Below are 12032 nucleotides of genomic sequence, written 5' to 3'. Positions count from 1 at the left end.
CAATATACACACAATAACCCATAATGACAAAGCGATAACGGGTGTTTATATCTTTTTTTCCACATTAAAAAAAAACAGAAATACATGATTTACATAAGTATTCTGACCCTTTGCTATGAGACTCGAAATTGTGCTGAGGTGCATCTTGTTTCCACTGATCATCCTTGAGGCGTTTCTACAACTTGATTGGAGGTCACCTGTGGAAAATTCTATTGATTTGGACATGTTTTGGAAAGGCACAACCCTGTCTATATAAGGTTCCACAGTTGACATGACAGGGCATGTCAGAGCAAAGACCAAGCCGTGAGGTTGAAGGAATCGGCCTAGAGCTTGAAGGAATCGGCCTAGAGCGCCAAGACAGGATTCTGTCAAGGCACAGATCTGGGGAAGTGTACCAAAAAATGTCTGCAGCATTGAAGGTCCCCAAGAAAACAGTGGGCCTCCATCGTTCTTAAATGGAAGAAGTTTGGAGCCACCAAGACTCTTCCTAGAGCTGGCCTCCGGCTCTTCTCTGGGCCTTGGTCAGAGAAGAATGGGAGAAACTCTCCAAATACAGGTGTGCCAAGTTTGTAGCGTCATACCCAAAAAGACTCGAGGCTGTGATCGCTGCCAAAGACACTTCACAGTGTACTGAGTAAAGTGTGTTAATATAATATGTACATTTGATATTTCTGTATTTAATTTTCAAGAAATGTGCTAAAATGTATAAACATGTTTTCACTTTGTTTATTATGGGGTATTGTGTGTAGATGGCTTAGGGGGGGGGGAGGGGGGAAATGCAGTTTAATCCATTTTGAAATCAGACTGCAACACAACAAAATGTGGAATAAGTCCAAGGGTATGAATACTTTCTGAAGACACTGTATATTTTAGTGAAGATGGTGCGATCACTGGTTGATTCTTTCAGCCCGAGATTCATTCCTCTCCCATTTAGGCATATTAACCTTGGAAAGAAGTGGCACAATAGGTAAAATACATACAGTAGAGAAAGACATGAAGATTAGCCCAGTTAAGCCAAGGCCTACATATATAGACTAGAAAATGTAAGTCTGCCATTGGAAATTGAGGAACAGCGTTTACAGATGGACAACTGAATATGTTCTCTAAATATGCAGGGATTGGAGTCGGTTGATGAAGCTTTAAAATGCCCCCCTTTACCGGACGTCTCTGTAGTCTTTATCTTCAACCGGTAGGTGGCCAAGATTTATTATGTGTACACATTGTTAGCAATTACTTTCTAATCTGCATTAGAGAAATTACCATACTACCAGTGGAATTTGAATCTTATTTGTTTTGGGGCTCAGGAGTTTCTATCTGTTACTCTCCTTCTAACTGTTGCCAAGTGAGCACATAGCCAACGGCAAGCTTTTTTATCTAGCTGCGCATATCTAATGAGACGGGCGAGAGGAACTCGCTGCATGAGTCCTGGCGGTCACCCTCTGAGCGACAGCTTCGATCGCGGAGATCAAAAGGAGTAATGCCCCATGTTCACTAGCACAAGGTGCTGCGCGGTGAAACACCGCTTCCCATTCATTTTCAATGGAAGGGAAGCAGAGAAGGCGGGGGACCTTTGGGCTGTGCGAAGGTGGCGTGGGAGGCGATGAAAAATAAACTTTTCCAAACTTTATGCCTGGGTGACAGGCGATGAGGCAAAAATAAGCCGAGGTTTCTTCCTCACTGACCCTTTCCTATTTTGAAGTATTCTCTCTTCTCTTTTGAAATTTCTAACTTTAAAGAAATAAATTGTACATTATCTGCACGCATGCACACTTACACTCAGGGAAGGCATTTTATAGGGGTCCTGGTCAGCCCTGCTGTACCTCCTTGCCTGTCCAAATAAAACATATTGAAATATTGATCATTTATTTGACTGAGAGGCACATCGACAGAAAGAGGCGTCTTGCTCAGATAAAGCATCCCAAGCGAGTGAAACAGCGCCCCTCTGTCTCAAGATGTGCAGACCATGTATATAATGCTGTATGGATAGAAATAGCATGGTATGTCATACTATTTATGTCCAGACAGCATCGTATAGTAACACAGATGGGCTCTGTTTTGGTCTGTTTTAGTCGCTCGGTTGATTTTTCCGGTGAGATATTTTCTTGCAGAGGAAGAGGCGGAAGCCAGAGTGCTCACTTGCCAAAATCTGTCCAGAATAAACCCAATAGGTTTATTCCCGCCTTTAGGACAAAGACTCCCATTGTTAGGGCAGAGACATGAGCATCTCGTAATTACATTTAAGCCATTTAGCAGATGCTCTTATCCATAGCGACTTAAAATGATTGCATTCATCTTAAGATGGCTAGGTGAGACAACACATTACAATTGTATCAAGTATATTTCCCCCCAACAAACTAGGTATCAGTAAAGTCAGTGCTCGTGGGAAAAGAGAAGTGCCTTTTAAAAATACAACAATTGGGGGGAGGTGGCCGTTGGGGGCACCAGATCTCTGGTTTCAGCCAGGAAAGAAAAGTTGTCAAGTGCTCTGTTCGCATGCTGGCTTCCCCTAAAGTAAATGTTTGTTTTGGCAAAATTACATCATTACTCCTGTCTAAATCAAATCATTCAAAATACTTTACAATGTTGAGACAGGAAGGGGAGGGGTGTGTGGTAGAGATATGTTGCGTGTCCGCACAATTCTTGGCTTAAATGTTACATCATTTGGTTACATAAATTCTGTTAAAACCTCTTGGTGTTAGGGGGCAGTATTTTCATTCTTGGAGAAAAAAAAACGTTCCCGTTTTAAAGGGGTTATTTTGTCAGGAAAAGATTCTAGAATATGCATATAATTGACAGCTTTGGATAGAAAACACTCTAACGTTTCCAAAACTGTAAAGATATTGGACCTGGGAGTCTCGTGAGTGAAAACATTCCGAAGTTCATCAAAGGTAAACGTTTTAATTTGATTGCTTTTCTGATTTCCGTGACAAGTTTGCCTGCTGCTAGCAAGGCATAATGCTATGCTAGGCTATGATAAACTTACACAAATGCTTGTCTAGCGTTGGCTGTAAAGCATATCTTGAAAATCTGAGATGACAGGGTGATTAACAAAAGGCTAAGCTGTGTTCCAATATTTCACTTGTGATTTTCATGAACAGGAAGATTTTCTAGGAAGATTTATGTCCGTTGCGTTATGCTAATTAGTGTCAGATGATGATAACGGTCCCGTTCACGGGCTGGGCGTCACTACAGGTTATTAATACGTGTATTAATTAGGCTACAGTCATTTGCCATTCTCATTCTCATTGTTTGCAGAGTTCACAACCTGCTTCACTTGTGAGAAATAAGTTTTGGTTAATTTCATAACCCAGCATATACAAATGTAGTAATTGTCTTTGGAGTGCTCTTTGTAAGCAATTAGCATGTGTCTGGCACGAATGCTCCTGTCCGCCTGAGCCCGCATAGAAGTAGGCCTACCTGGCCTGCCGTGTGCAAATGAAGGAAAGTGCCCATTTGGGATATTTGATTTCTGATTATTTTAACTCACAACTAAATAAGCTGAGCTTCTCAACGTTGTGAATGATAAAAGTTCCTCACAGTGTTAGAAAAATATTTTCAACACTCTCCGGGCCTCGCTAATCACCAAGCCTCGATGTTAAAGAGCAAAATATCATGACCTGATGATTCCATATATCCAGTGGAAACGTCCTAAAGAAACAGCTGTCTGTCCCGAGCTCACTGGTCTGACACTGACAGTCTGACACTTCGGACACACCGACAGCATCAATGCTCAAAATAGTCTGGGTATGTATGGAACAAAAGTTCAACATTCACCTTCTGCTACCATTTCTGTCAAGTTTGACGCATACGTTCGATAAAATCCAGAGTATGCACCACACCGAACGCACTGCAACTGCCTCTGCAATGCAATGCAATGCCTCAAGGCAAACGCAGTGTTTCATTGGAAATGAATGTAATTCTGGTGTACCAAAATGCAATGACGCTGTCGGTGGGATGGAAGCGTGAGGGCCTGAATAAGATAGTTGTTGCAAGTTCGCTAGCGAAGGTTCAGGCCTGACCCAGTTGACTGATTTGATATAATGTTACACCTCACTAGTGGTAGAGAGATGAATGCGATTGAAAGAATCTGTATTTTCATCAGGATATTTTCTACTGTTTTTATTTTGTCGGCTTTAGGCCTAGGTATTCTATTTCGTTGAGGATGGAAGTTAAAGGCCTACTGCTGGGCTGGCCTATAGGCGCTCTTTTCTTTAACCGCCAATTGTTCAGTGTATCAATGTGTCCATATCGCAGAGGCTGGTTGTCTCACATTAGTTGCATTTTTAAAATATTTTCATCATTTTAATTTAGATTATGATTAACCACGTGACAGTGATTTTGAGAAACGAAAACGTTATTATTCAAATGCGCAGATAAAAAAATAATCACAACTGGCACGCAGTTCGGGTAGAAATGGTAGGATAAATTGTAAGCTTCCCCAAACTAGAAACTCACGAGCCACCTATGGACTTTGCAATAACACCCATTTAAAAAAAAATAGGTGGTCCCGTGAAAGAAACATGCCAAATCAATTGCCCGTCCAACTGATTCATTCTGGCACTGGCCCTGCACACATCTAAACTAGATGATTTAATTCCACCCGTTATGAGCCTGTCCTCCCTGATTTCACCATGCACCAGCCATCACTGGATCCTGCACTCAAACTAATTGCACACACCTGTTTGTTTGAAAGGACCTGGATGGACCTGCTAAACTGCAAACAAATTCTTAGAATTTTGAAAATGGTGGATTGGAGGAGGAGAGACACGTTCTCGGTTGAACTGTGTAAAGAGGTGACTAGAAACTAATGAGACCGATTGTTTGACTGCAAGTGAGAGTTGTTTGATATCGTTGAATCTTGTTTTGCTGTTGTAGAAATGTGGTAAGAGGTTAATGGGAAATGGTGGCGAGTAGTGAGGCTGAAATGGAGAAAAGGTTGGTGAAGCAACATCTGTGCTGGAATGAGAACAATATGGGTGTCAGTTTTGATAGTATGGAGCGGTCGGATGATGGTCAAGGGCCGGAATGGTCGGTAGTGGAAAGACATAGGAAGAAGAGATTTATGATACAGAAAGCAGTGGCTCGTCTAGCAAAGAAAACAAAGAGGGCCAAGGTAGGAAGCAAGAGTAGTGATGTGTTGGAGTGGAAAGTGCTGATATTTTTTGATGAGACCACAGGGGCCTCATTTACACCCTATCTGACTAACTAATGCTGTAGAGAAAGAGGCAGGTGAAGTGAAATTAGCATGGTTCATTGGAAATGGTAAATTGTTAATATTGTGTGTTTGCCAGGCTCAGCAAGGGAAGATTTTGAAAATGTAGAAACTTAATAGGATGAAGATTAAAAGCCATGTACCTGGTGCTTATGCTAGGTTAAGGGGATTCGTCACGGGGGTCCCAATATCTATGTCCACAGATGATATTAAGAAAATGTGAAGGGAGGCAGAGGGATTGAGGCCAAAAGGTTGATCAGCAGGAAAGAGGGACAAAGAAGTGAAAGCTTATCATTGATGCTGAGGTTTGAGAAAGTCTTGCTGGGAAAAGTACAGCTAGGATTCCTTAGTTTCAATGTTAGAGATTTTGTCCCATATGCACTGCAGTGTTTTAAATGCCAAAGAATGGTACATGTAGCTGCTCAGTGTAAAGGAAAGAAAATATGTGCCAAGTGTGGAGGAGCACATGATTACGGTGAATGTGGAAGCAATGTTAAGTGTTGTAATTGTGGGGGAGAACACAGTGCAGCATTTGATGGATGCCAGGTACAGAGAGAGGCTCAGAGATCTAGGATCAGCCATGATATATCGTATGCAGAGGCCATAAAACCAGATTGGTGGAACTACAGTGCGGACTGATGGAGCTTACATGGATGTACCTGGTTTAAGTGGACCTACTGTCGGGGCTGGTGCTTCTGATAGGTCTGGCATGGTTTCGAGGCCTGTTCAGAAATCTTGTGCTCATGAATGTATGGTGTCAAAGGACACTTTGATAATGAATAAAGTTGACTTCTTAGCTTTTATTGGTAATGTTATCAATACGACTCGGGTCGTGGAAAGCAGAAATGCCACGCTGAAGGTTATTGTAGAGACGGCAAAAGAGATATTGGGGGTAACAGATGTTACTGTTGAAATGGTTGTTGACATGCTGAACAATCCTAAGGGTGGAGTGTTTCAGAATAATATAGAATAAAGTTTAATGGGGTTGGGGAGGAGGTGGTAGAAGTTTAGGGATTTATTTGGTTTAGAATTTTATTTTCATGGCAGTACAGAATTGGGCAGATCATGATTGATCGTATATTCCAGCACAGTAGGTGTCGCAACAATTGTTTGCCGACTGCCATGGTATTTTTAACTAGGCAAGTCAGTTAAGAACAAATTCTTATTTTCAATGACTGCCTAGGAACAGTGGGTTAACTGCCTGTTCAGGAGCAGAACTTGTCAGCTCAGGGATTTGAACTTGCAACCTTTCAGGAACTAGTCCAACGCTGTAACCCTGCCGCCCTTGAATAATTTTGAAAACAAATTGAAAGTTAAAACAACTATGCATACTTTAATTTTCTTGGATAACAAACAGTTTATTGCAAAGGTATATTATTTGGGGGTAAGTTGCAACTGATGTGAACATTGTACATAATTTTAATTACCATTGCCTCCTCTGTCATATGAATGCAGTTAGAGAGTTAAACAACTGCTCTGTTTTTTCATTTAGTTCTAACCTAGGCAAATAAGAACATTTTAAATTGCAGTTATGTCTAAAAAATTTGCCTTAAAGTTAATTCAGCCATTTATCTATGGCAATTGCTGTTTTTATTACTTAAATGTATCCGTGCTAATGTCTTGCTGATGTTATGGATAAGATGAAGGAATATGGAGAATAGTCATTTGTAGGCTAGGCAAAGTATGTGTTTGGTGCTTCATGGGCATTTCTTTTTTATTAAACACGATGTGGAGGAACAAAAATACTTACGTGCTGTATATTATGATGCAAGAAGGCTGCAAGATACAGCTCACCAACAGGTAGGCCTAGGTTTCACACCTGGGGTGTTCTTCCATGACATGTTTCTCTTTTCTTCCCATTTTAAATGGACTGCACTCAGGCAACCACTTTGACAGTTGGTATCTCAATGTGCTCAATAATTTGAAGGTAGTCTTTTCAGTCTTCTTACAGCCGCTGTCTGCATGCAGGGCGCTTTGAGTGTGACGAGAGATAATTTCCAACGTGACTTTTGAACCATCAATTAATTCAATTACATTTGGGTTGTTAAGTGCAGCCTGGAAGTTATTTTATTCAAATGGATGCTGTTTCAAAAAGGAGTTGTCGATTTGTGTTTTGAACATTTTCGTGATGAATTATGGTCTGAAATTATTATTTTAAACAAACCTGATCGCAAAAAAATATATATGTTCAGAGTGAGTTGGGATCACTACCTAGGTACTGTTGTTGTGAAGTTCTGTAAGGGACTTTTCAGACGTTCTGCTGTTTTGCAGCCAGTCAGAGCAGCAGAATGTGTTCCATTCAATACATCCAGGTGAATTCCTGAAAGTTGTGCCATCTCTAAGGCAACGGGGCAGCAGTATACTCGCCAGGCGAATGACCAAGGCCCTTCTTTAGGCCACAGGGGCCTGTCCATCTTTATAAATACAGTCATTGTGATTGAGACCCAACCACGGACCAACCCCGAGGCAAGGATCTCATTACCTGTCGAGTGCACATCTTCGACTCCATCGGAGAGACACACACTGAGAGGCAGTATTTAGAAAAATGTATAACCCCTCCTCCCCCCAAATTCCTTCAGGCAGACGACCCCTAATGAACTTGACGGATTGCCCTAGCAAGTGCTCTTCACACACAATACTACACCTAATGCGTAATGTATTCAAATAATACGCAGTTGGAATGTGCCAGGAAGTGCCTTGCACAAATGAGCTCCCAGCTCGTTCATTAAATGCCTCCACTATTAAAACCGGTCTGATTCGCTTTCTCTCCTACTGTTCCCAGAGGCTGGCGGTATTTAGCTATTTCAGGGCATCTTGTACAATGAGGAGAATGTTGACGGCATACAAGGTGGGTGGTTAACTCTGACGGTTTGCCACTCAAACATAACAGTAACAATAGCGCAGAGGTGCCATGCCAATCAGTGATACAAGACCTTCATTTGGGTCTTCCTGGGCACATACAGGTGGTGGTTTTAGTTAAGCGTCATCCCTGACCCCTAGATGATAATTAGCTGGAAGTAAAAGAAACCATGCAATTACCAGACTATACATTTATCTATTGCTCTATGTTCCCTCTGTATGTATGTGAAAAGTGGCATTGCTTTTACTCTACCTGACAGTGCAACATGGTGTGATTGTCACACGCTCCATGAATGAATACCTATGAGGGAGGCAGAGAGAGAGGCCAAGAGGTGTTGAGAAGGGTAATGCAAGGGAGGTGTATTTTTATTTAACTAGGCAAGTCGGTTAAGAACACATTTTTATTTTCAATGACGGCCTAGGAACGAACAGTGGGTTAACTGCCTTGTTCAGGGGCAGAAAGACAGATTTTTACCTTGTCAGCTCAGGGATTCGATCTTGCAACCTTTCGGTTACTGACCCAACGCTGTAACCACTAGGCTACCCAGGCGCCCCAAGAGTGTGAGATAAAACAGAAGCCTTAAAAGCCTTGCATTAACAATATGCAATTTGCATGAGCTAGTATTGTTTTAATTGAACTGCTGGCTCTGAAAATTGCTCTGGGAATGGGAAAAAGAGTGGGGTATGCAAAATACTAGGGAAGCTCGGCTATCCTTTTTCCAGACGGTGTAAGATTATTTATTGTTGCGATGGGGAAAAGATTTTCACCCTTGCTCGGGTGTTGGTGTTGACTACAGAGTAAGACTTCCTCAGAGAACAAGCTATTGTTTTTCTTGTCTGTGACACCTTGCTGGAACAAATGTTCAGCACCGTTTAAAAGAGAATAATTTAGCATTTATGCACCTATAATTGGTAGTTTGAAATGCATTTGTTTCCTTTTCCTACACTAGTAAAAGTTTGTAGTCCTATGATGTATTTGGACAGTCCAGTGGCGGTCAGTGCGTTTTCAGATGAGGGAGGACAATAAATATTTTTTTAATGAACATGGCCTTATTTCTATTACAGCATATACCGCCTTGCACACTCTTGCCTGCATCTAGCTTATAGTGGGTGTAATCATTAGTCCAACAGTTGCAGTTGTACAAATTCAGGTATGTTTTGTTCCATTTGCTACTGTATAAGAAAGTATTTTTTTTAACAGAATCGGCGGAACGAATACACCCCTGATCCCGCGTAAACAGTTCAGTTTCATAGCAGCCACATTGAATTCCTTTTCACAATTACATTATGCTCTCTCCTCCTTTCACATCTTCCATTTGCTTGTGGACTTCAATGCACAACACATCAGCTCTATGTGACCAGGTGAAAAAACCAAGCCAAACCGCTACACACAGCCTACATCGTTGTCCCCATATTAACTAAAGTAATGTCCTAGTCAACATAGAACATAATAGAACTAATGTGTTAGTAAACCTGCTACAATCATGCAGTAACGTTACAGTGTGTGGTCAGTAAGCAGTTACACCAGCAGACCCCGGTGGCGATAAATTAATAAAACCAAAAGCTTACCTTGACTTAGAAGAGTTCCAGTGTTGTGTTGGCCAGTCAGCTAACATAGCATCCATCTGTTTGAGCAGGGAGTTTCAGTAGGCTAAACAAGCTAGCTGCATTTACTAGCTGAGTAAATGAAACGGAAAGTGGAAGAAAAAAATCTCCTTCATTTAGGAAGAAATGTAATTTGTTCAAAACTGTTCAACTATTTTCTTTCTCCTTGAGTCAACTACTCACCACATAGTGCTAACTAGCTGTAGCTTACGCTTTCAGTACTACATTCATTCTCTGATCCTTTGATTGGTTGGACAACATGTCAGTTTATGCTGCAAGAGCTCTGGTAGGTTGGAGGACGTCCTCCGGAAGTTCTCATCATTATTGTGAGAATCATGAGCCTCCTAGGATTTGTATTGAAGTTAATGTACTCAGAGGAAGACCAAAGCTAGCTGTCCTCCAGCTACACCACAGCGATACCCTACAAAGTGCTGCTGAGGCTACTGCAGACCTTTGCAAAATAGTGTTTTTAATGGTGACGTGACTATATTTAGTTTAGTTTTATATTGCACCACCTCAGTCATCTGCTTCATCAATAAGTGCATCGATGACTTCCTCCCCACAGTGATCGTACATACATATCCCAACCAGAAGCCATGGATTACAGGCAACATCCGCAACGAGCTAAAGGCTAGACCTGCCGCTTTCAAGGAGCGGGAGACTAATCCGGAAGCTTATAAGAAATCCCGCTATGCCCTCAGAGGAACCATCAAACAAGCAAAGCATCAACAAAGAATCAAGATTGAATCCTACTACACCGGCTCCGATGCTCGTCGGATGTGGTAGGGCTTGACAACTATTACGGACTACAAAGGGAAACCCAGACGTGAGCTGTCCAGTGACGTGAGCCTACCAGATGAGCTACATGCCCTTTAAGCTCGCTTTGAGGCAAGCAACACTGAAGCATGCACAAGAGCACCAGCTGCTCTGGATGACTGTGATTAATGCTCTCGGTGGCCGACGTGAGCAAGACCCTTAAACAGGTCAACATTCACGAAGCAGCTGGGCCAGACCGATTACCAGGACGTGTACTCAAAGCATGCGCGGACCAACTGTCAAGTGTCTTCACTGACATTTTCAACCTCTCCCTGTCTGAGTCTGTAATACCTACATGTTTCAAGCAGACCACCATAGTCCTTGTGCCCAAGGAAGCGAAGGTAACCTGCCTAAATGATTACCACCCCGTGGCACTCACGTCGGTAGCCATGAAGTGCTTTGAATGGCTGGTCATGGCTCACATCAACAGCATCCTCCCGGACACCCTAGACCCACTCCAATTCGCATTCTGCCCCAACAGATCTAGAGATGATGCAATCTCAGTCGCATTCCACACTGCCCTTTCTCACCTGGACAAAAGGAACACCTATGTGACAATGCTGTTCATTGACTACAGCTCAGCGTTCAACACCATAGTGCCCACGAAGCTCATCACTAAGCTAAGGACTCTGGGACTAAACACCTCCCTCTGCAACTCGATCTTGGACATCCTGACGGGCTGCCCCCAGCTGGTAAGAGTAGGCAACAACACGTCTGCCATGCTGATTCTTAACACTGGGGCCCCTCAGGGGTGTGTACTTAGTCACTCCTGTATTCGGTGTTCACCCACGACTGCGTGGCCAAACACGATTCCAACACCATCATTACGTTTGCTGACGACACAACAGTGGTAGGCCTGATCACTGACAACGAGGAGACGGTCTATAGGGAGGAGGTCAGAGAACTGGCAGTGTGGTGCCTGGATAACAACCTCTCCCTCAATGTGAGCAAGACAAAGGAGCTGATTGTAGGCTACAGGAAAAGGCGGGCCGAACAGGCCCCCGTTAACATCAATGGGGCTGTAGTGGAACAGGTCGAGAGTTTCAAGTTCCTTGGTGTCCACATCACCAACTAACTATCATGGTCCAAATATACCAAGACAGTCATGAAGACTACCCCCCCCCCCCCCGTACACTGCTGCTGCTCGCTGCTTGTTTGTTACCTATACATAGTCACTTAACCCCCATCTACATGTACAGATTACCTCAACTTGCCTGTACCCCTGCACACTGACTCGGCACCGGTGTATATAGCCTCGTTACTTTTATTCTTATTGTTATTTTTATTGTTACTTTTTATTATTACGTTTTATTTTAGCCTACTTGGTAAATATCTTCTTCTTGAACTGCCCTGTTGGTTGAGGGCTTCTAAGTAAGCATTTCACGGTAAAGTCTACACTTGGAATCGGTGCATGTGGCAGAAAGTTTGATTTGATATTAAAATGATCACTTTTTAAATGTTTAAATTTGTATGAAATTCACTGAGGGTGGTCCTCCCCTTCCTCCTCGGCGGAGCCGCCACTGGTGTAGTCACTGTTTGT

Source organism: Oncorhynchus nerka, linkage group LG18 (assembly GCF_034236695.1).
Source record: "Oncorhynchus nerka isolate Pitt River linkage group LG18, Oner_Uvic_2.0, whole genome shotgun sequence".
NCBI lineage: Eukaryota > Metazoa > Chordata > Actinopteri > Salmoniformes > Salmonidae > Oncorhynchus > Oncorhynchus nerka.
The sequence above is the reverse complement of the archived record's forward strand: the minus strand, read 5'-3'. Positions refer to the sequence as shown.